Source organism: Pelodiscus sinensis, chromosome 16, assembly GCF_052426305.1.
Source record: "Pelodiscus sinensis isolate ZL-2025 chromosome 16, ASM5242630v1, whole genome shotgun sequence".
In the NCBI taxonomy this organism is placed as follows: Eukaryota; Metazoa; Chordata; order Testudines; family Trionychidae; genus Pelodiscus; species Pelodiscus sinensis.
In genome coordinates this window covers 600,958-625,242 of record NC_143067.1, presented here as the reverse complement: position 1 = coordinate 625,242, position 24,285 = coordinate 600,958, and positions in this window count along the sequence as shown.

Here is a 24,285-nt window from a genome sequence, read left to right as displayed (position 1 = left end):
AGTGCTGCTATTTTGAAATAATTGCTCCCCAGAGTCATTCAAATTCATTATTCCCCAGTGCTTCCTGGTGCTGTAAGTCGAGGTAGTGCATCCACATTTAGGGAGCCTGCCTCAGACTAATTTTGAGGCTTCCCTGTAGCGTGGACACTATTTCAAAATAGTTATTTTGGGAGTTATTTTGAAATAATTTACAAGTGTAGACATATCCCTAGTGACTCTGGATTTACATTCTTCTGCTTTAGTTAACTGGTTATTAATCCAGACAAAATTATGTCCCTAGCAATCTTTTCAAGCACCCTCCCACTTTAGATAACAACCGGGTCAATGTTAACCTGTTCAAATGGGCTATCGAGCACATGACAAATATATGGGAAACACCACATAGACAGTACCAGAGGGTTTGAATACTCATTCTTTTCAGCCCTTCAGCGGCCTCTGTGGAGACATCTGGACATAAGTTTACAACAAAGCTGTGGATCTACTGAAGCATGGTTATACCAGCTCTTGTATGGCAGTGCAATGCAGGCATGGAGGAAGGATGAAGAGCACTGGATTAATGTTTTTGATCGTATCATCTTCATCAACTGCCTTGTATGAAATGTCAGGGCAAGTTCAGCATTGAGTATATTTGTAGTCAAACCTGCCAACTATTTCTATCAGCACTTGTTAACTGAGAGTATATTATAAGGAGGGAAGACCAACAAATTACAAAGCATATTTACCAAAGAAAGTATTGATAGTGTGATAAGATCACCAATGACAAATATAGACTGACCATCTAGCCTGCCATCTTAAGGACCTATCAAGAGATTGCTCTAAGTGATGATCTAGCTGCAAGGAAGTTACAACCCTTTGGGATTTGCCATGATGATGATAAATTGGCTGTCCTGCTTTACTGGCCACTTTGACTCAGATAAGAAATAAAATGATGTACATGTATTCCATCACGTAGCAATTAATCAATAAACAAGGTTTTTGCTGTCAGTACAGTTGCAGCAAATGTAAAGCTTATTTCCTGGATAGAACTGTGCAGAATGAGTATAGGAGACACAAGGCAGTTGAGGTAATATCTTTTATTGGACCAACTTCTGTTGGTGAGATAAGCAAGCTTTCAACCTTAGACAGAGTTACTCATCTTTTCCACCTTGTATTTAACAGTGGCACTCTGAGATAGTGTCCCAGACCTGAAGAACTCTATAAACTCAAAAACTTGTCTCACTCACCGAAAGAAGTTGGTGCCCACCTACCTTTTCTCTCTTAATATTCTGGGACCAAAATGGATGCAAAAACTCTGCATACAATAGGATAATGTATTCAACAGTCTGAGAAAGATGAAGTTATAAATGTTACAAAATCATTTTTCAGGTATCTAAAAAGTTGTTACAAGGAGGAAGGAGAAAAATTGTTCTCTTGGCCTCTGATGATAGGACAAGAAGCAATGGGCTTAACCTGCAGCAAGGGAGGTTTAGGTTGGACATTAGGAAAAACTTCCTAACTGTCAGGTGGTTAAACTCTGGAATAAATTGCCTAGGAAGGTTGTGGAATCTCCATCTCTGGAGCTATTTCAGGCAGGTTGGACAAACAGTGCTTGGTCCTGCCGTAAGGGCATAAACCCCAGACTGGTGGCATATTCTACTGTGAGGCTTCACTAAACCAGTAACAAATGCATGTTTCCATTTGGTAAGTGGTTAAGGGTCACATTCTTCCATAATATTAATGGAGGAGATGAGGGGTCTGTGATGAAGTTTGGGTGCAGAAGGGAACTTGGGGTAAGAGATTGGGGTGCAGAAGAGAGTGTGGGATCTGGGAGAAAGTTTGAGTGAAGAAGGGAGTTATGACTTGGGACAAGAGATTGGAAGGTGCAGGAGAGGATGCAAGGTCCAGGAGGCAGTACGGGTACAGGAGAGGAGTCTGAGCTAGAGGAGGGGTGCAGGAGATTGGGCGGGGACAGCACTGAAAACCTTTTCCTCTCTCAGGCTTGCAGCATTCAGAGAGCTGCTCTGAACAGCATGTGGGGAGTGGGACAGGCAGTGGAGCCTGGCTGAGGCTCCCACAGGCCAGATTCGGCAGCTTAGTGGACTGGATCCATCCCGCAGGCCATATTTTGGCCACCCCTGCTTAACCCAAACAAAGTAGACCTCTGTGATAAATTATCATTAAAATCAGAAATCACGTATATTAGGTTCTTCCAGTTGGAGTGAACCAGACTGTCACCCAAAATCAAAATGCACTTCAGATTTTACCCCAAGACCAAACTGGTAGCCAGTTCTTTAGCAGAGGGAAAAAATAAAGATTTATTAAAATAAATAAAGGAAGAGATTTAATAAACGGTTAAAGTGAATCGTATACATTACAGTTGATTTCAGAGTTTGTAGATCAGAATAGTGGCAAAGATGTCAAATCTACCAGTTTGTAAGAAGGCTCTTTAGCTCATCCGTCTCCCAGTCTATTGTTCAAATCTCTCTCCTTTTATTGGAAATCATAGTCCAGAGGTGTAGAATAGGAGAGAGGCAAGAAGGTGTTGTCAGCCTCCAAACTATACTCTCAGGTCATGGGCATGGAAAGTTACTGTCTCAAACATGGAATAATGAATCACATGTTCTTTGTGTCCTGCTCAGTCACTAGGACTCCGTTGTCCATATGCTCTTGGAGGCATTCTTGAAAAGGGTCCACTGGAAGAATTGGTTGTCCTCCATGCCCTATCAACTTGGCTGGTTGGTCTTGATGTAAATCTGTCTTGTGGGCATTACCCAGGAACACAGCATGTCTAAGGGTATGTCTACACTACAGAGTTAGTTCGAACTAACGGACGTTAGTTCGAACTAACTTTAATAGGCGCTACACTAGCGCTCCGCTAGTTCGAATTTAATTCGAACTAGCGGAGCGCTTAGTTCGAACTAGGTAAACCTCATTTTACGAGGATTAAGCCTAGTTCGAACTAGCTAGTTCGAATTAAGGGCTGTGTAGACCCTTAATTCGAGCTAGTGGGAGGCTAAGGCTTCCCAGGTTTCCCTGGTGGCCACTCTGGCCAACACCAGGGAAACTCGTATGCCCCCCTCCCGGCCCCGGCCCCCTTAAAGGGGCACGGGCTGGCTACGGTGCCCGTGCCAGGTGCAAGCCTGCCAGCACCCAGCCAGCAGACCCTGCACCTGGCACGGATCGAGCCAGCCACCCAATGTCCCCCAGCCCTCCCCCTCTTCCCGGGACCAGGCTGGCGGCTCTCGGGAGCTTGCCCGGGACCGCAAGAGGCAGGCACCCGCCTGGGCTAGTGCGGACATCGTGGACCTCGTCCACGATCTCCGCACTAGGCACAGGAAGGTGGCCGTCTAGGACAGGAGAGCTGCCAGCCTGGCCACCCAGGAGCAGGAGTGCATGAAAATCAAGGTGGTCCACTGAGACCCCCGACCCTGAGCCCTGAGCTTACAATGGCGGTCCTGGGTCAGACCAAAGGTCCATCTAGCCCAGTAGCCTGTCTGCCGACAGTGGCCAACCCTAGGGACCCTGGAGGGGATGGACTGGAGACAGTGACCAAGCCATTTGTCTCGTGCCATCCCTCTCCAGCCTTCCACAAACCTTGGGCAGGGACACCACTCCTACCCCCTGGCTAATACCACTCCATGGACCCAGCCTCCATGACTTGATCTCACTTCCCTTTAAACTGTGTTCTAGTTGTAGCCTTCACAGCCTCCTGCAGCAAGGAGTTCCACAGGTTGACTCTTTGCTTTGTGAAGAACAACTTTCTGTTACTAGTTTGAAGCCTGCTACCCATTCCTTTCCTTTGGTGTCCTCTAGTCCTTCTTTATGGGAACTAATGAAGAACTTTTCTATATGCACCCTCTCCACCCAACTCCTGCTTTTAGAGACCTCTATCCTGTCCCCCCTCCGTCTCCTCTTTTCTAAGCTGAAAAGTCCCAGTCTCTTTAGCCTCTCTTCATATGGGACCTGTTCCCAACCCCTGATCATTGTAGTTGCCCTTCCCTCTCCCAGCCTCTCTCTTCCCCTCTCCCACCTCCTTTTCCCAGTCTCCCCCAGTTTTGTTCAATAAAGACAGATTCCATTTTTGAACACAATTGTCCTTTATTTTGTACATCAAGAAAAGGGGCTAGGGAAGGGTAAGTGGAAGAAGGTGAGGGAGGAATGGGGCACGAGCCCCCGATGGGGAGGACTGGGCTGGCTCTGTGGGCTTCTGGGGGTAGAAGCTCTCCTGCAGCCCCCCAATTGCCCCCTCTCCCCAGATGGCAGCCTGCGGCAAGTGCAGCCGGGCTGATGGCTGAGTGGTGTGATGTGCCCAGTGTGGGCACTTCAAGCCAGGACTGATTTTCAAGCGGGGCACCCCTGAGAACTGTCTGTCCATGGTGGGGTTCGGGACCCTTTAAGCACAGCCCTCGGCTAGCCTGAGACAGCATCTCCACGCTCTAAGTCCTTCTCTGATGCCCTGCCGGCACTGCTTCCGGCCATCCTTAAGCCCTGTTCAGGGTCCACTTAATGTGGACATGCTAGTTCGAATTAGCAAAACGCTAATTCGAACTAGTTTTTAGTTCTAGACGTGTTAGTTCGAATTAGCGCTGTAGTGTAGACATACCCTAAGATACAAACATGTATCTGATATTTCTAACTTCATACACAATCATAAAATACAACAGATCATAACTTTTCCAATGGTACCTTGCAAGATGTGCTTTGTATAAGATTTTTCACAGTTGTGCAACAAGTGATGCATCAGTGGTTGTATTTTAGGGTAAACATGACCATCTTTCTTTTTATACAGTGTCACAATGGTCTTCTCCATGCTTAGGAAGAAAGTGTAAGAAACCCAACAGTAGCAGTTATGGGTTAACCTGCCCATCACTGGGCCATGCTTCTCTCTAGCTCCAAAGCATGCACCGCCATGGCAAGTCTTTTGCAAGAATATAGATTGTCTTAGAGAGGTAAGGAAACAAACAGAAAAACAGTCTTTTAACTCCTTCTTTAGCCTCAAACTTCAAGGCTACCACTTCCAGGGGTCTCTGTCATTTCTGCTCCTAACTGCTTCCCAATTTCAGCCAGCTCTGCTTTGCTCCCTTTTTGGAGCTCCAGTCCTGTGCTAGGGGCCCACCACTGGAGATTGTTCCAATTCAGAGTGGCTTTCCCACCCCAGGACATCAGCTCTCTTAGTTCCTGTCCCTGAGTTCACCCAGGTATAGCCCAGCCCTGTGTAATTGGCTGGATAGGGCTCACCTGCTGTGATCTAGGGGTGCTGAATTTAGACTCTGTCAAGGGACAGCTACCCTGTGACACTGCCCCAGGGAAGTTTCCTACCAATCCTCAACAGTTAGCAGCTGGGTTAGGTCCTGAAGCATGAGGCTTATATCCCTTAAAGCTCCAGTGCATCCACTGTGAACTGTTTGTAGCTGAAATTATTTACATGATTAATGCACTCATTTAGATTGTTTGATCCTGAGTGATTCCCTTTCATCTTGCTAGATGTCCCAAAGGCTAGAGGCTTTGCTGAATCAAGTATGCAAATAAATATGCCAATGTTTTTCTTCTTCTCTTAAAAAGAAAGAGACAATGTAGAACATTCCAGTAATGCAGCATTATGCATGAGACTTCAAACATCCCAAAATGGGCTGTGTCCTACTTTTGGGAGAAATACAAATAATTTTACTCTCTCACAATCACTATGAGCCAGAATAACTAAACAAGTGCTGAGTGGGAGGAAAGGCACATCAAAAATATAGAAATCCCTGGTAACAACAGTCTGGAAGTGTAATAATATCACAAAATATACAGAATAGCCCCCATGGGAACATGGCTTACTGATAATACTTCCTCATAGTTCATTATAAATTGTCACTGCCCTGAAAAACAGCTTGTGATATACTTGATGCTTTTATGCACTTCTTCTTAAACCTTGTCTATGCTGGAAGGATACAGCGCAGTAAATCAGCTCCCAGCACTGTAACTCCTGAGGTGTCCACACTGGCAAGGCTCCTGGGGTATGTCTACACAGCAGTGCTAAACTTGAAATAAGCTATGCAACTTGTCAAAATGGCTTATTTCAAATTTGGGCATGTCTACACAGCACTTATTTCGAAATAGAGCACTCTTCCACTGACTTCCCTTAATTCTTGTACAATGAGGGTTACAGGAGTTGGAGTAAGAAGTCCTCCAGCTCGACGTTATTTTAACATTATGTTGAAATAACATAGTCTGCGTCTACACACGGGCAGTTATTTCAAAATAACACTGCTGTGTAGATGTATCCTTAATAGCACTACTTCCATAGTTGCTGTGCCCTAGGTAAGCCCTCTTGATGAGAAGCATTGAGTTTTCTGTGCAGTGGCTATTGCACTGCAGTGCCATTGTGGACACTTCAATTGTTTGTTGCATTATAACTGGCTTTTGGAAATGTCCCATAATCCGTCCAATGGCCACTCTGCTTATAGTTTTGAACTCAGCTGGCTGCCCTTCAGGCGTGCACATATGCCCTTTCAAAGCTCTGTTTTGGACAGCCTGCATGCCAACCTGCTCTGGGGGACAGAGCAAACCATTCAGGTGGAATGCTCATGTTGTTAAATACAGAGGCAAGATATCTATATTTGTGAGTGAGAGATTACTGTGCAAAGATCCAAGGAAGGAGGCGGGAAGGGGGGGGGGGAGACTGATGTCCAGATTTCCCGCTCCCCTGTCTCATGTCAGGTTGTTTCCCGCTTATCTCCCCCCCCCCCATCACACTCTCCCTTCTCCTCCCCATTTCAGTTGAAAAGCAGCTGTCAATGTAGTAGGATGACCAGGGAGCAATGGGACTGGGAAACCTGCACCAAGTGTGCCTGCCCTGTGCAGCATTGCAAACCCTTCCCAAAGCATCCTGAGGCCAGCTGCACAGTGGAATAGCTACTGCAATGCTCTGTGGTGTTGCAAGAGCTGCAAATAAGGATGCGCTCCACTAGCACAAGGAGCACACTGTGGACAGTCAACAGTGGTTTTCCTGCAGCGCTCTGTCAGCGCAGTGCATCTAACCTGCCAGTCTAGACATAGCCTTGGATACAATAGTGACTCTTGCCTTTGGGTATCTCCTAGTAACGTATGTAACGACTCTGAATCCAAGTGTTAAGAAGTCATTCTCACTGACTTTGGTGTTCTAACCCCCATCAACATGTTGGCTGTTCTAAGAGCCAAAAGGACTGTGCCGATACTTACTTAATCTAAATAATTCAATTATCTAGACATCTGATTAATAACTGTAGCAAATATAAGGACCCAACTAGCAAAGCTCCCAAGAGTCTGAGCTCTCTGTGAGTGGCAGATATATTAACTAGAGATGATTGGACTGAATCCAGCCAGTTTATAAATGGAGCAGTCAGCATGTCACAAGAATGTAAACACAAGGTTTATCCAAGAAACATTTAATTAACTAGAATGTAATGCAAAATACAGTGTTTAACTCTTATTTCAAAAAGCACTATATGGATTTGTAAGAGTTACTGCAGGGAAAAACAATTGCTTCATGTTTCTCAAGTATACAGCATTAAAGGGCTATCTATAACATTGGTTAAAGCAGACTAAACTCTGGTTGTATTGGAAAAATAGATTTCTGAGTTAATTTTATGTTAATTTAGGTGGCTTATGTTCCAATATGGTGTGAGTAGCAAAAGCAGAAAGTTTTGGGTGAGCCGTATGGAATCTATAGGTTTGTTTATGTATTTTTATTTATTTATCGGTCAATTTGTTTTCATGAATGCATTTGGTGTTTCACAACAGCAGAGCCAAGTGTAGGGACTAGTTCCTTCCCTTACTGCATGCCACAACCCTGTATATGACAGCACCAGCACTGGGAAGCAGAGCACTATCATGATATCATAGCTGGTAACGCCACTGGGCAGATGTAATAAGGTTATCCCTACCTGTCAAATTGTAAGTAGGGTTCCACAGCTTAGTTTGTCACATACTTTCCCCAGAAATCTCAGAGGGGTAGCTGTGTTAGTCTACACAGCTGCTATATTTCAGAATAACTGATGTTATTCTGAAATAACAGAGTGCGTGCCAACGCTATAAGCCTTTATTTTGAAATAATGTCGAGCTGGAGGACTTCTTACTCCGTCTCCTGTAACCCTCATTTCACGAGGGCTACGTCTACACTGGCATGAATTTCCGAAAATGCGTTTAACGGAAAAGTTTTCTGTTAAAAGCATTTTCGGAAAAGCGCGTCTAGATTGGCAGGATGCTTTTCCGCAAAAGCACTTTTTGCGGAAAAGCGTCCGTGGCCAATCTAGAAGCGGTTTCCACAAAAAAGCCCCGATCGCCTTTTTCACGATCGGGGCTTTTTTGCGGAAAACAGTACTATGCTGTCCACACTGGCCCTTTTGCGCAAAAGTCTTTCGGAAAGAGACTTTTGCCCAAACGGGAGCAGCATAGTTTTTCCAGAAAAGCACTGATGATTTTACATGAGATCATCAGTGCTTTTCCGGAAATTCAAGTGGCCAGTGTAGACAGCTGGCAAGTTTTTCCGCAAAAGCAGATGATTTTCCGGAAAAACTTGCCAGTCTAGACACAGCCGAGGAGTAAGGGAAGTCAAAGAAAGAGCGCTCTTCCTTCGACTTCCTGCTGTGTAGACAATGCCAAAAGCCGAGTTAAGCTATTTCAACTTCAGCTATGTAATTGACATGTAGACATGCTTTTACTGAAAAAACATTGAATGGTGCTGCAGCACCTTAGAGACAAACAAAAAATGTAGATAATATCATGAGCTTTTGTGGGTACATCCCACTTCTTCAGATGAAAACTGGGTTGTGCCTGCGAAAGCTCATGATACTATCTACATTTTTTGTTAGATGATGCTGGGTCCTTTGTTGTTTTTTTTAAAGTTTTTTTCCTCCAGAGGGAGAGTGGGTAGAGGCTTGTGCTTTTGTGTGTTTGGACTGCAGGATTACTGTGCACTTGGCATTCGAGAGGAATTGTATGTGGAGAAGCTGATCTTTGCCTTGCATTTTCCAGGCGCATCATCTTTAAAGAAGGGAGCATTTAGGGGTTAATTGGGCAATAACTTCCAGTGTACACAGTAATAAAAAGCTTCTATGTTCTGAGTAAATGTCAGTTTATTCCTGAGCCAGGCTGTAATTTCTTTTGCAGTTTAATTATTTTTTTTGTGTTAATACTTGTGTTGAGAATCTTCTGCTTATTTAGAGAGACTTGTTCTCTAAATTGAGCTAATTATTTTCAAATGGAAACTGAATATTCTGATTTCTAGAGATCTTTTTGAAAAATATATTTTCCCAGATCCCAAAGATGGCCCTTCATAATCTTCATTTCTACCTTCTCTGATCTTATTATGAACTTTCCTTTCTTTCCATCTCTTCTGCCTGCATTTTACTAGTAGGCGATCTCTTGGGTTTAATTTTCCACATTTTCTCTAAATCCTTCCTTTTATTTCCTTAGGCCCATCCTCATAGCAGTGAAACCATCACTAGAATTGAATCCGAATTTTCTATTTTACAAAGTTCATGTCTCACGTCTCACCCTTTTTGGAAACCTTTTTAATAAAAATGACTTGGTTGAAGTTGAACCAAATTCTACTCACTAATTGCTACGAGTGTGTAATGATCTTCAGTGTAAATTTGTATGTTGGTATTTTAGGAAATTTGGGTAAACTGGAACACAGGAAAAGCCTGATGGTTTTCCTTGCAGAGCTCATGCTCTGCCTGGCAGTAATACTGTGCCATCAGATATAGTAAGCCACCCATCACTCATTCCATCCAGTTCATTTGAATACCTGGGGAGAGTTACTGTTGCTGGTTGTCTTGGTAATGGCTGCTAAGTTTTGATAACATTATGACAAAGAAATGTCATAGAAGGAGCTGTAATAAAAGCAGGCTGTGTTAATTAGCTCCTGTGCTCCTTGGGACTTGTACTGTGGTATATAACATTGTTTTGTGTGTTCACAGCTCTTTTGAGGAAAACTAAAAAACAGCCTTTGAAAAGAAACAATTTTGCAGTCCTTTCTCAGATTGGCAGCTATGACAGTTGTACCTTTTATTAAAAATGTGGGAAACTATATACAGGTCCCTACTCAGTCTGTTACCCAGTTAAAATATATATATATATGGCAATTAGAAGTTCCATTAAAACGGTTGTGTTTTACTATAGTTGAATTATTTTTAATATATTGACACTGGCTGATAAAATGTGGAATCTCCTAAAGACAACAATAGCAGTGCAATTACACCAAGGACAAAAGTGTAAGTGCTTTATTAGTTAAATAACATGAAATATTTTCTTTTTAAAAATATAGAGGTCAAATCAACAAACTTCATGTAATGTTATTTAAGGTTGCTCTCATAAATAAACTAAACCAGTGTTTCTCAATCTGGGGTCTGCAGACCTATAGAGGGTGTGGGTATCCTACAGTACCCCAGGGGGTCCATGGGCCAATAAACTCCTGCCCCCCCTTCTTCAACTCCTTGCTCACTCTCCCACCACCTCCTGCACACTTGGGCTATGTCTACACTCGCAGCTTTTTGCGCGAGAAATATGCAAATGAGGCTAAGCATGGAATATCGTTGAGCCTCATTTGCATTACTTTGAGCCGCCATTTTTGCAGAAGAAGCTCTTGCTCCAAAAGGAGCTGTCTACACTGCCCCTTCTGGGGAGGGGGAGACTGCCACCTGGTATATGGGGTGGCAGGGGGGACACGGCCCCGCTCTACTCCACTGCATCCTGGCCCAAGCATGCAGCCCTGGCTGCCACTGGGGTCAGTAGGGATCCAGCCCACAATACACTGACACACTATAGAATATTATGAGATCAGTCTGCCAGACATCGGCTTCCCCTGGGCCATTTCCTCACTCCCCCTCCACATCCACCTAGTGTCATGGTAGTCTGAACCCCTGGGTAGGGTGTAGAAGGTCTCCTCTTCAGAGCAAGGGCTAGCGGGCTGGGCTGGGCTGGGCCTCTGCCTCCTAGCTTGGGAGTTCAGAGCAGAACTCTGCTTCCTCCAGCAGCTAGGGCCTTACTAAGCTCCTGTGCTGGGCTTTTATCCTGCCTGCCCCACCCGTTGGCCTCCATGGAGTTAAAGGGGCAGGACCCAGCTTGGCCCACCTGGGCTCAGAGAGGGATTCTTCCCCCTTGGGGTCAGTGAGCTGTCGCCCTCGCTCACTACACCCCCCTTATTTTGAAATAATAAGCGGAGCATCCACACTACCAAGCCCATTATTTTGTAATCTGTATTCCTGCTTTCCATGGAATAAGCTTATTTTGAAATAGTTATTTCAGGAGTTATTATTTGAATTTAGTTATTGCAAAATAATTTCCAAGTGTAGACATGCCCTAAGTTACCACAAGACTGCAAATAGTTTTTAAAGTTACAGACTAACACCTGCTACCCCCTGAGACTTTCTAGGGTAAAAGGTTTGCAGTTTAGCTAGACATGCAGGTTTTGGGTTTGGACAAAGCTCAGGACTGGAGTTTGTATGGGGCATTGCCTATTAGGCCTGAGGAGCAGGGGTACAACTGGGAATTGAGGAAGAGGGGGAAACAAGTCAGAGAGGGCATATGACGTCTCTACCCAAGCACACTGCTCAATCACTCAGCCTTGTGATATTGTGAGAATGAGACTATTCATATGCATCACAAAGGAAGCAAGGTTTGTAACTGAAGTTAAAGTGTTTTTTCCAGATTTTGGGCTATCAGTCCCCTTTGAGAGAGATTCTGTCTAAATCTGACATCTTGTTTAGCACTGATAATGCTAGAGAGAGTCCAGTTAAAGTATGTCAAGAAGATGTCCCAATTTAAGTCTACAGCGATAGCCCGTAATGTGTATTGAGTTTTAGCTAAATACAGCCCCGGGTGCTGGGCTGGGAAGCATGGGAGCTTGCTGTCCAAGGTTCTTAATCTTTTTTATATTGATTTGGCCACTAATGATATAACCTTTTCCTCTAATTAACTGACATCTGCATTAGGATGAAAAAGAGGCCCTTGCTAGAGGCTCTCGCCACTTGTTTCACTCATTTTCAGTGTTGTGAAATGTCTCCTACATTTCTGTTGAAGTTTTGTCCAAAACAGCTTGCTCCCTGCCTGGAGGGTCTTCTTAGAAATTCGCTTTTCTTTTCTTTATTTATTTTTAGTGAGTTTGTCTCCCTGCCGGTTACATCCTCTCTTCATGTAACAGTTACAGAATGGGAGCTCATGTTCTTGGGTAGTCTGCCTCGTGCTTCAGACCTGACCTGATTGCACCTCTTTATGATCATTCTCCATGAGTCATTTGATTGCTGAGACTGCCAACAAGAGGATCAATCAGTGCTGGTAGGGAAATGTCTTTTATGATATGAACATCTGTCCATTAGTGTGACGTAGTGGGGGTACTTGCTGGGATGTGGTGACCCCTGCTGTCTGGAGCAAGACCCAGCAGGGAAAGCCTCACTAGGCCAAGGTAATGCCAAACTTGTTGAACCAGTGGCCAGACACCCCCCATGGAGAGGAACAAAGGAAGGTGGATGCTGCCCTGGCTGGGGGGCAGGGCTGGAAGGGGGTTAGTTAGTTCCTGTCTGGAAGGCAGGGAATAAGGAGCCAGGGAGGGGGCTGGGACTCCCCTATCTCAAGGGGGGGCACTGAGGCCTCTTAGCCCCAGTTCCTGTAACCAGATTACATCTGTGCTGCGCTGTGCTGGAGGAGCAATAAACCGCCCTCAATTCCACTGGCTGGTGCAGTCTGTTTGTGCCATTTCGGGGTGCAGGAGACGGGGAACCCCCAACGCGCCGTCACAATTAGGAATCAGGTTGAGATTCCTTTCACATATCACAGGCAGCCAGGCAGGCATGGGAACAATTTTTAGCCACCACCAATTTTGGTCTAACTATAAGTGCGTAATTTAGAGGCGAAAGTCTCTGTTCATTCCTGAGCCCTGAGCCTCCAGTTCTCAGATTTTAGTTTTATCTTTTATTTTTAAGAATTGAAAATTGGGCAAAACTATTAGCTACAGTTAAAAGCAGATTTTCCAATGCAGTACAAGACTTTTATTTCCCAGTTATCAGGAATTTGCAGTACTGAGATATTCTGTCTGCTCATTGCTGCTAGTGTGTCAATTCATATCTGCTTTTATTGGGAGAAAATATTACGCAGTTATGAATGACAAGGACTGGAAGTCAGGATTCCTGGGTTCTGTTCCCAGCTGTAGTAGGTTGTTAATTAACAGTATGCATTTTAAGGAGTTATGGTCCCAGTTGGCTAAAATCCCTCACTCCCACCCACCCCTGCTGAATTCTTGCTTTACATATTCTAAACTCGCTTCTCTGGTTTTCACAGGTAAAACACACAAAAATACCCAATTATATGCCCTTCATAGTTTTCCCCATCTTCCTTCCCTATTTCTCCTCCTCACATTAATTATTTTACTTTCAAACCCTCTTGTCTTTTGCCTTTGTTTATTCTGCAATCTTTTGAGCGGCTGGGTTGGAGAAGTTGAAGATAGACAAGGCCAATCTTTTCTCAGGCAGAACTGTTACAGCAATATACTCTCTGGGCATTGTCCAGTCACATGTAAAATATACCAGGTGATGGAACTTTGCCAGTTCCTTTGGCAGATCCTTTAATGCACTTACAGAATTTACAGAGGCATGTAAAATAGGCTACCTGACATAGTCAATGAAGCGGGGATTTAAATATCCCCAGCTTCATTAAAATAAAAATGGCCACCGTGCTGTGCTGGCTCAGCTGATTGTCCGCACAGTGTGGCAGTCAAGACGCGGATCGGTTGACAGGGGAAGCCTTTGTCGACTGCTCCTGTAAACCTCGTTTCATGAGGCTGTTACACTTTGGTTCGGTGATGTGATGGGAGCCTCAAGGGTGAAAGCCGACTACCCAGTGAAAACTACTGGATGATGGTGAAACAAATTATTTTTATTAAGTGGAATGATTTTTCATTAAAATTAACTATTAGCAAATGTTTTTTTTAAACTAGCAATTGCCCAATGCTTTTACAGGGTAGAAAAGCTTGGGCACAATTATACCCAACTGATTACAATTCATTTATATCAAATCACTATCCCTAATTTGCTTAACGAAAAATACAAAAACAAAGCCAATATAATGATAATAAAAACTTTGTCCAAAGCCAGCCCCTCTATGGTTATTTTAGGGCAGCTGGTGGAGTTAGTCATAAATCTACTTTTACAACTTAACAACTCCGGGGCTTCTATTTCTAACACTTATACTTAGCCTAAATACAACACTACTACACAACCAAAATTATACAATTTATACAGTGTGGCTAACAGAACTTAGATACACTTTACAGAATTACACAGTGAAATTAACACAATTTAACTATTAATTAAACCAATAACCAATACATTTAAGCAATACTTACAAATCCAGAAACGATAACAACACAGAGACACGCTAGAACTCGGAGCATGCTCAGGACTCGTGCACCCCTAGATTTGACTCGAAGGGGGGGGAGGCAGCCTCAGGGTGATCAATCCTTTAGCCGGGCAAAAAAAAGACACGTGCCCTCAATACATGGATCCTCCGTCGAACAAAGGGGGAGAGGGTCTTTTATACAAAAATTCGGTGTCTGATGCCATACTAGGGTCTGCATTTGGCAGGGCCTGATAGGCTAGTGATGAGGTAGTATGACAATACTGCCCTATAGGAATTTTCGTGATGTATGCGTGATCCCCTCGTGGACAGGACCAGACGGGGCATGGTTAGTGTGAGACAGTTGTGTTTTATTACCCTATGTTTGCTTTTTCCCTTGCCCCTAAGACCGGTCAAGCTACGGTCAAATGAGGCTTATCTGTAAATGCAGCTAGGCGTTATCTAGTCATGCTCATCTCCCTATTTTATGGGGCCTGTGAGTCTCAGGATGCCTGTAAGGTCAAATTCCATTTACAAACAACTGCATTGTGCTTCCCATACTCCTCTGAGTATCTCACAGTCTGGGTTTTCTCTGAGGGGCCTTGTGTGGCAGGATGGGCTATACGCGAAGGCTGTGGACAGAAAAAGCCTGCTTTACAACAGAGGCATAAGGGAGCGGTCGACAAAAGCTTCCCCTGTCAACTGATCCACGCTTGACTGCTGTGCTGTGTGGACAATCAGCTGAGCCGGCACAGTGTAGCAGCCATTTTTATTTTAATGAAGCCGGGGATATTTAAATCCCCAGCTTCATTGACTATGTCGGGTAGCCTATTTTACATGCCTCTGTCGGCAGAGGCATGTAGTCTAGACATACCCATAGTTAATCCACTTGTGTCACCCTATCCAAGTCCTCTCCCTTTCTTAGACAGGTAGGGTCTAGTGGTGAAGGCATAGTCCTAAGAAGCAGGAATTTCTTATCTCTTATCTCAACTCTGAGACAGACTCATGCTGTGGCCTTTAGCAAGTCTCTTAACTTTTCTGTTTCAGTGTCCTCTAGCTATAAAATGGGAACATTATTTGGAGGATATGTGATACTACAGAAGGGGTGGGCAAATATGATCAGTGGGTCAGATCCAGCCCACAAAGCCACCAGATCTGGCCTAGGAGAGCCTCAGCTGACTCTCTGCCTGCCCTGCCCCCTCTCAGCACTCAGAAAAGCCAACTAGGAGCCATGTGTACATCCCTGAATGCTGACAGCGCAGGAGAGAGAGTGAGAGGCTTCTCGCACTGTCCTAGCCCCCAGTAGTCCAACTGGCCAGTGTCTGGCCAATAACAGCTGCGTGTTTGCAGGACAGGCAGCAAGTGAAGTGCCCCCTCCCCTCAACCCCTGGGCTCACAGCCTTCAGTTCACAGCAGCAAACATGGCCCCTGAAGCTGCTCTGAGCACATACAGGGGTGTGGAAGGCAGGGACCCTAGCTAAGGAACTTGCTGGGCTGCTGGCTGGAAGCCACCCAGATAAAATCTCCCAGCCAGAGCCGGCTTCTGGCACCCAGCTCCTCCCTCACCCAAACCTCTGCCCCCCTCCTGCATCCCTAACCCATGTAACCCAAACCTTCTGCATCCCTGCTCCGGCCCCCCAACACCTTCCCAGACACTGCACCCCCTCCTACACCTCTCCTCAGGTTGCAACCCCCTCCCGGACTTTGCATCCCAATCTGCTATACCTGGTCACAGCCCAAATCTCTGTGCCCTCTCCTGTACTCTTGACCCAGGTTACAACCCCCTCCCAGACCCTGCACTCCCTCCTCCTCCATCCCTCCCCCAGGCCAGAATCCTCTCCTGCACCCATACGCCTCCCAGACCTTGCTCCCCAACCGCCTGTCCCAGGTCACAACCCAAACCCCTGCACCCCTACCCTAAGTCACATTGCCCTCCCAGACCCTGTACCCCCCTTCCCCCGTATCCCAGTCCACTGCCCCAGGTCACAATCCTCTCCTTCACCCAAGCTCCCTTCCAGATCTCACACTCCAGTCCCTTACCCCAAGCTCCTTTCTGCACCCAACTTCCATCCCAGACCCCCGCACCTCATCCATTTTTATAATGGAAGAATGGTGCCCTCAACCACTCACCAAATTTTTGGAGTGCTCCTCCACCAAAAATTATTGCCCACCCCTGTACTACAAGAATGTGTGAGGATTAGTTAATATTTATACAATTAAAAGTCTCCCAAAAGAGATTAACCCTATATAATGAGAGGTAGGATAGTCTTTGATTAACTCACGGAAGTGTGTCTTGGAATAGGCTAGAGCAGTCTAGGGTATGTTCCAGCCTCCGATAGCTGGCGACTATTCCTGGGAGACTATCTGCTGTTTGAGAGTTGGTGTCATGGCCAGTGTTCCTGCTAAGATTTTCCAACCATAAGCGGAGTGAGTTTTGGCTTGTGCACCAATATTGAGGTCATGTGTGCTGGTTTGGATGTGTGCCACTGTGGCACCCAATTTATTAACACACACGCGTTCCCAGCTGCCGGAGCAGACCCCCCCCCCCCAGCCATGCAGCATGTCCCGTTCCCAGATGCCGGCACAGACCCCACCTCCCCCGCCACGCGGAAGGTCCCAGTCCCAGCTGCCAGAACAGGCCCCAGCCCTCCCTCCACACGGCTGTAGCAAGTCCTGTCCTCCTATCCCAGCTGCTCCCTCACCACACTGTCTCAGCCAGCCCCACCCACCAGAGCAACTGCCTGCCACGTGAGTGCTGTTGTGGGGCTCTCCAGAGGAGGTGGGCGGGGGAAGAATTTTTTGTGTGCAGCCATGTAGGCATGCACCTTAGTGGGAATTATGGTCATGGCTTTATATCGTCATGTACCTTTCTAAAGGCTTGGCTAGAATACCAATGTGTGGGCTGGGACACCGCTTCCCACAGCTTCCATTGGCCAGGAAAGGCAATCCACAGCCAATGGGAGCTGCAATTGCCTGTACCTCTGGAGACGCAGGTAAACAAAGCATCTCCTGGACAACTAGCAGCTTGCCCTTATAAGCTGTGACCCAGAGTCTGAAAACCCCTGGTCTACTGTGTGTGTGACCTTTGTAAAATACAAAGACTCTGTACTTGTATTCTAAATATTTTTTGTCTGGGAGACTGCAGTAACCACTGATTGTAAATACCATCTGGTCCTGGTGGTACCAGCTGGACCACCTGATGATTTGGTATTCCCCTGGTGGTCCTGGTGATTTGTAACTGTGTAATTGTTTGTTCTAAAACATCCTCTACAGGAACAGCAGTATGGGACATTATTTCAGAATTCTTACCCCCCCAAAATAGCTCTGATATAGGTTTCTTCCCTACATCCTCTGCAGTGAAGATTGATGGAAAGAATTTAGTTAGCTTCTCTGAAATGGCCTTATCTTCCCTGAGTGCTCCTTCTACTTCGGTCATCTTATGGTCCCACTGCCAGTTTGGCAAGCTTCCTGCTTCTGATGTATTTTAAAAAATTCTTACTGTTAGTTTCTGTGTCTTTAGCAAATTGCTTCTCAGATTCTTTTTTGGCCTGCCCTATCATACTTAACCTGCTAGAATTTGCAAATACTCTCTTATAATCCTCACTGGGATCTGACTTCCACTTTTTAAAAGATGCTTTTTTGCCTCTAATGGCCTCCATCACTCTATTGTTTAGTCATGGAACAGTCATTTGGTCCTTTTATTCTCTTTTCTGATTTGGGGATTGTGACGGCGGGTTGGGGGTCCCCCGTCTCCTGCACCCCGAAATGGCACAAACAGACTGCACCAGCCGGTGGAATAGAGGAAGTTTATTGCCTCTCCAGGATACAGCACAGCACAGATGTAGTCTGGTCACAGAGCTGGGCTAGGATGCCTCAGGCCCCCTTGAGATGGGGGAGACTGGGCCCCTAAACTCCAGCCCCTTTCCCTAGGCTGTCTTCTCCATGCTCTCAGACAGCAACTTACCAACTCTCTTCCAGCCCTGCCCCCCAGCCAGGGCAGCATCCACCTTCCTTTGTTCCTCTCCATGGGGGGTGTCTGGCCATACTGGTTTGCATAGTGACTCATCCTGTTTTGCTGGGTCCTGGTACGGCAGCCAGTGGGGGTTACGCCAGAGCCAGCAGCATAGAAACCAGCCAGGTACCCCCACTACGTCACAGGGATATATATAGGGTACGTTTACACTGCAGCGTTTTTCCGGAATAATGCCTGTTATTCTGGAAAAACAATATGACTACGTCTACACTGGCATGAATTTCCAAAAATGCTTTTAACGGAAAAGTTTTCTGTTAAAAGCATTTTCGGAAAAGCGCATCTAGATTGGCAGGATGCTTTTCCGCAAAAGACTTTTGCCCGAACTGGACTAGCATAGTTTTTCCGGAAAAGCACTGATGATTTTACATTAGATCGTCATTGCTTTTCCGGAAATTCAAGCGGCCAGTGTAGACAGCTGGCAAGTTTTCCCGGAAAATCAGATGATTTTCCAGAAAAACTTGCCAGTCTAGACACAGCCTATTTGTGTCCACACTGCAATTGCGTTCTTTTGTAGGATTTTTTCTGATGGCGGTAAACCTCTTTCTTCGAGGAATAACGCCTTTTCCAAAAAAGCTTTTTCGTAAAAAGGCGTGGGTGGACGCGGAAGAGGGAGTTGTGTCAAAAAGAGAGGCCTCCAGGAAATAACACAAGTGCCCTGCTGGCCACTCCATCCACACTCATCACAACTCTATAGTTCCTGTCTCCTGGCAGCTCTTAAAGCCACAGGCACCCAGGACAAGGCTTGCAGCAGGAAGCCAGCACTGGGAGCTGCACCTCACCGCGCAGCTCACACGGACACACTCCTTGGCCCCCGTGGCCCAGCCTCTAGCCCCTCAGGAGCCCACTGGCCCTTCCAGGGAGCATGCCCAGGGCTCCCAGGTGCCTGCCAAGTGCAGACAATGAGGAAAAGGGCAGGAGGAGAGGTGTCAGGGGGCGGGGGGGACAGGGTGATGCTGGGAGAGGAGAGGGTAAGGGCATGCGGAGCTAGAGGGGGGAGAGGGAGGTGCTGGGAGAAGGCTTGAAAGAAGGGGTGGGCATGAGGAAGGTGGGGATGGAGCAAGGCATGTGTGAGGGCACAGGGGCATGAGGGGAACGGGGTAGAAGGTGGTGAGGGGGTGGGCATCAGGGAAAAAGAGGGCAAAGGTAGCAGGGGCAGTGAGGGAAGGAGGAGGCACTAGGAGGGTGCAGGGGTAAGGGAAGATGCAGGTGCCAGGGAATTCTGGGGGTGAAGCAAAAGGGCAGACACATCCAGGGAAGGGACCAGCACCAGAGGAGAGAGGGAGGGCAGGTGTGTAGAGGGAGGTGTTAGGAGAGGGGATGAGGAGGGGTAGCTCACATGATCAGAGTGGGGCTACTGGAGGAGTGGGCACAGGGGGGAGAGAAGGGCTGGTGGAGGGGGGCAGGTCTCAGGAGGGCTGAGGCAAGTGAGAAGGGCAGGAGTCAGGACAGCGGAGGAGGGTGAGGGGTTGGGGGGCAGCAGGCACCAGGGGAGCTGATGGAGCAAGGGGAGGAGACAGGGCAGCAGAGGGAAAAGGTAGAGGGTTATACGATATTTATTAATAACTTGGGTGCCTGTGACGGCGCGTTGGGGGTTCCCCGTCTCCTGCACCCCGAAATGGCACAAACAGACTCCACCAGCCAGTGGAATTGAGGGTGGTTTATTGCTCCTCCAGCACAGCGCAGCACAGATGTAATCTGGTCACAGGAACTGGGGCTAAGAGGCCTCAGTGCCCCCCTTGAGATAGGGGAGTCCCAGCCCCCTCCCCAGCTCCTTATTCCCTGCCTTCCAGCCAGGAACTAACTAACCCTCTCGCAGCCCTGCCCCCCAGCCAGGGCAGCATCCACCTTCCTTTGTTCCTCTCCATGGGGGGTGTCCGGCCACTGGTTCAACAAGTTTGGCATTACCTTGGCCTAGTGAGGCTTTCCCTGCTGGGTCTTGCTCCAGACAGCAGGGGTCACCACAGCCCAGCAAGTACCCCCACTACGTCACAGTGCCACAGTGGCACATCCAAACAAGCCACATGAACTCAGTACTGGTGCACAACACAAAATTCATTTTGCTCATGGGAGGAAACTCTTAGAGGGAACGCTTCTCCCAGTCTCTCTGCCCCCAAGTTAATGTCACACACATTGGGTTAATGCAACTCCAGGATAGTTGCATGAGGGGGATTTGGTGAGGGCCAAACTAATCCCTATTGGTAGGAGGATGGTGGGAAAAGTCCTTAGAGGGGAGTCACATGACACCTTTTACTTTTGGTCATGTGTCCATCTTGTCCCAAGAGTGTTATCTCCAGAGGCGTGGCTAATGGGAGGTAGGGGTGCGGCTAATGGGGATCAGGGGCATGGTTAACGGGTCAGGGGTGTGGCTAATGAGGGTCAGAGTACATGTTAAAAAAATTCTTTGGATGCACACCCTAATGAAATGTGCTGTGCATGCCTATGCTTTCGAGCATGCCCAGCAGGGCCGTGGGGGTAGGTCCTGCTCAGCCAATTGGGCTAGGGCAGTGGTCTCCAACCTTTTTAAGCACGAGATCACTTTTTGAATTTAAGTGCAATCCAAGATCTACCTCAAACCCAAATACCTTTACCCCACCTCCTTTGTGCCTCTTCTCGGATGCCCCGCCCCTGCTCACCCCATCCTCCCTGATCCTTCCTCACTTTCACCAGACAGGGGCAGAGGGTTGCGGTGCAGGTTCTGGTCTTGGATTAAGGGTTTTGGAGTGCGAGAGGGGCTCTGAGCTGAGCTTGGGGCAGGCAGTTGGGGATCCTGAGGGGGTTCTGGGTATAGGCTCTGGAAGGGTGTTTGGACGCAGGAGTCCTTGGAGCTAGGGCAGGAACTCGCAGTGCAGGAGGGGGTTCATGACGGGGCTAGGGATTCAGGATGTGGGCTCCAGCTGGACATTGCTTATCTTCGGTGGCTCCTGTTGGTGGTACAGTGGGGCTAAGGCAGGCTCAGCCCTGCCCTGCCCCTGCACCACTCCCAAAAGCAGCCAGCAAACCACCTCCATCCCAAGTCCTGTTGCCCCCCCCCCCGCCCTGCTCTGTGGCAATAGGATAAGAGGGGGAGGAGGCACCTTGACATCAGCGCCCCCTTCCGTCCCCTCCCCTGCCCTGCCCAGCAAGCAGGAGGGTCCCAGGAGGCAGGGAGAGCTCCAAGGCAGGAGATGCGCAGCAGTAGGGGGAGGGGCAGCTGAAGTGCTGGCACTTGAGAGCCTCTTGGCCAAACCAGTCAGGATCACCTGTTGGAGGCTCCAAGATCTACCGGTAGAGCCCGATCTACTGGGTGGGGACCACTGGGTTAGGGGAACTCCCTGTGGTTCAGTGCGGGGTAGCCCTGCCCCTTCACAGTATCTTTTCTGTAAAATGGGAAGCGCAGTGTTTAGCAGCAGCTGTCTGTTGTACACTGAAAATATGTCCCTGGGTGTAATGTGTGAACAGCTTAAGGTTGAAAGTAGAGCCTGAAAAGAGACGGAGGAGCCTATGCTACATACAAGGTAACCCAGACATTGTATATTACAGAACTGTAGATTTTTCTCAAGACTGGTTTGAGAATAAAGGCAGAAAAGCTTGGGACCCATGAGAGATCTGTCCAGCTGTCTGTGATAAAGCCTTTGCACAGCAGACAAATAGCCTCTGACTGGGAATAAACCCTTTCCAAAGATGCTCAGATCTAAAGCCAAAGAACATTTAGGCTGGAAAAATCAGTTGTTAACCTCACATTTGTGCAAAGAAACAGAGCAATTCCTGCTTTATTGCCCTGAAAACATAATGGAGCCCTGGGGATCCCTGACCCAATCAGCCTGAGAGCTGCTAGCACTTATCAGAATTGACTTCAGTTAATCAAATGATTCTGTTAAAAATCTCATGTTCTGGGATGGTTGCTGGCTGCTGGTCTGGGTGGCTGCAAAACAAACTTGGTTCGCAGTCATGTTGAATAAATGGCTAAGAGAATTCTTACCCCAAAATAAATTTCTGTGGCCTGAAATGGTCATAGCTAACGAGAGTAACATCAAATAAAAAATGAAGATATTTAGTGTTGAATTTAGACCCTGTAGCTGGGGAGAAAAGTCAGATGGTGGGTGAGTCCCATAAGACCAAGAGGGTGGCAAACAAAATGACCTGCTCTCTAGTTCCCCTGGACTAAACTACTTCTTGAGGGAGTTATAATGTGACTAAATAAGCACATGAAAAGGACTCCCAGGACTAACAGATGCACAAAGGGCAGAATATCCTCTAGCTCAATAGAGCACACTGCTGAAAGACGTGAGAGAGCCATGTTCAGAGCCTCTCCCCCCATCAGGTGGAGAGGGAAGTGAACCTGGGTCTCTGACCTCCCCAGTGAGTGATCTCCTGGGCTAAAAGTTATAAGATGGGTAAAGGCACTATGTCCTTCTCCATTCACATTTGAAGGGGTTACCATAGGTGGGTGGCCTCTGAGCACCAGTATCAAATCAAACTCCAGGTATGAGATATGGTTCACCCTGGAGTTAGGTGAGCGATTAGGTGTCTGGACAGCTCGAGTGAGGCAGTGGTGGATCAGCCTGGAAGCAGAAACATAGGCATTTAAGGAACTTTTACAATAGGAATGTGGGTGTGGAGGGAGTTCAGTCACCAGCAAGATTAGGTAGCAGCTACGCAGGGGTTTGTGGATTGCAAGGGTGCCTAAAACTAGGACTTAGGTGCCTAAATATCTTTGTGAATCTGGACCACTGTTCTTTTGCAAGTAAGGCAATGCCCCGAGTGTTGGATGTGCAGAACCATGTCATCTGAAGAAGTGGGCTGTGCCCATGAAAGCTCATGATACCATCTACATGTTTTGTTAGTCTTTAAAGTGCTACCAGACTATTGGTTGTTTTTTAAGTTAAGCCTTTAGGCTACGTCTATACTGCGCTCTCTTGCACAAGAAAATATGCAAACAAGGCAAAGTGGTGAATATCGCTGTGCCTCATGTGCGTACTTAATGAGCTGCCATTTTTGCGCGAGGGGCTTTTGCGCAAAAAGGAGCCGTCTACACAGCTCCTTTTTGCACAAAAACCCCTCTTACGCAAGAGTCGTTCTTTAGACGGCTCCTTTTTGCGCAAAAGCCCCTTGTGCAAAATGGTAGCTAATTAAGTATGCAAATGAGGTGCAGCAATATTTACCGCTTCACCTCATTTGCATATTTTCTACATGTTTTGTTAATTTTTAATGTGCTACCAGACTTTTTGTTGTTTTTTAAGCTTATCCTGTACAGACTAACTCGGCTACCCCCTCTGAAACTAACAGCTTAGCAATCGAAAAGTGACCTTATGGAAAACCTGCTTCCATTTTTCTTAGCTGTGGCGGGAGTGGAGGACTGGAGTATCCCTGAAATCTTTCTGGTTTACTTCTGGAAGTAGATGTGATTTAGCTCATTCATTTTACAGTATAGCATCCCAGCTGGGTCTCTCAGCAGAGAGATTACCCAATGTGTCACTTGTACTGATACTGATTTTACAGTACGAGTTACCATTTCTTTTGTCCCCAAGAAGGGCAATGAACATAAAAACCGAACAAAAACGAAGGTGGGAAGTACATAAGTTATATAATGAGTGAGGGGCCATACAGAAACTTAATAATCCCCTCTGCTCTAAGTGTGTGCTTTGTGCTTTCAGGGGCTTGTGTGTTTATACTGGTGAGCTGTAGCTATTGTAATATTCACTTGAAGGCTAAATTAACTGATTGAATTAAAGTTAATTAGTAGTAATCAATAGAACATCTCCCAGTTCTTCATCTATGCACAGTATTCACCCAGTAACTCATTGACTATCCTGCTTTCAGATTCATTTTAGGCTGTTCCAAACCAAAAATCATGTTTTCTGTGCATCTCACATTTCTGTTTTATTCTAGATGGAGGTAACTGGGATCTTGTTGCCTTCCTCCCATGCTTAGTAGCAAACCCT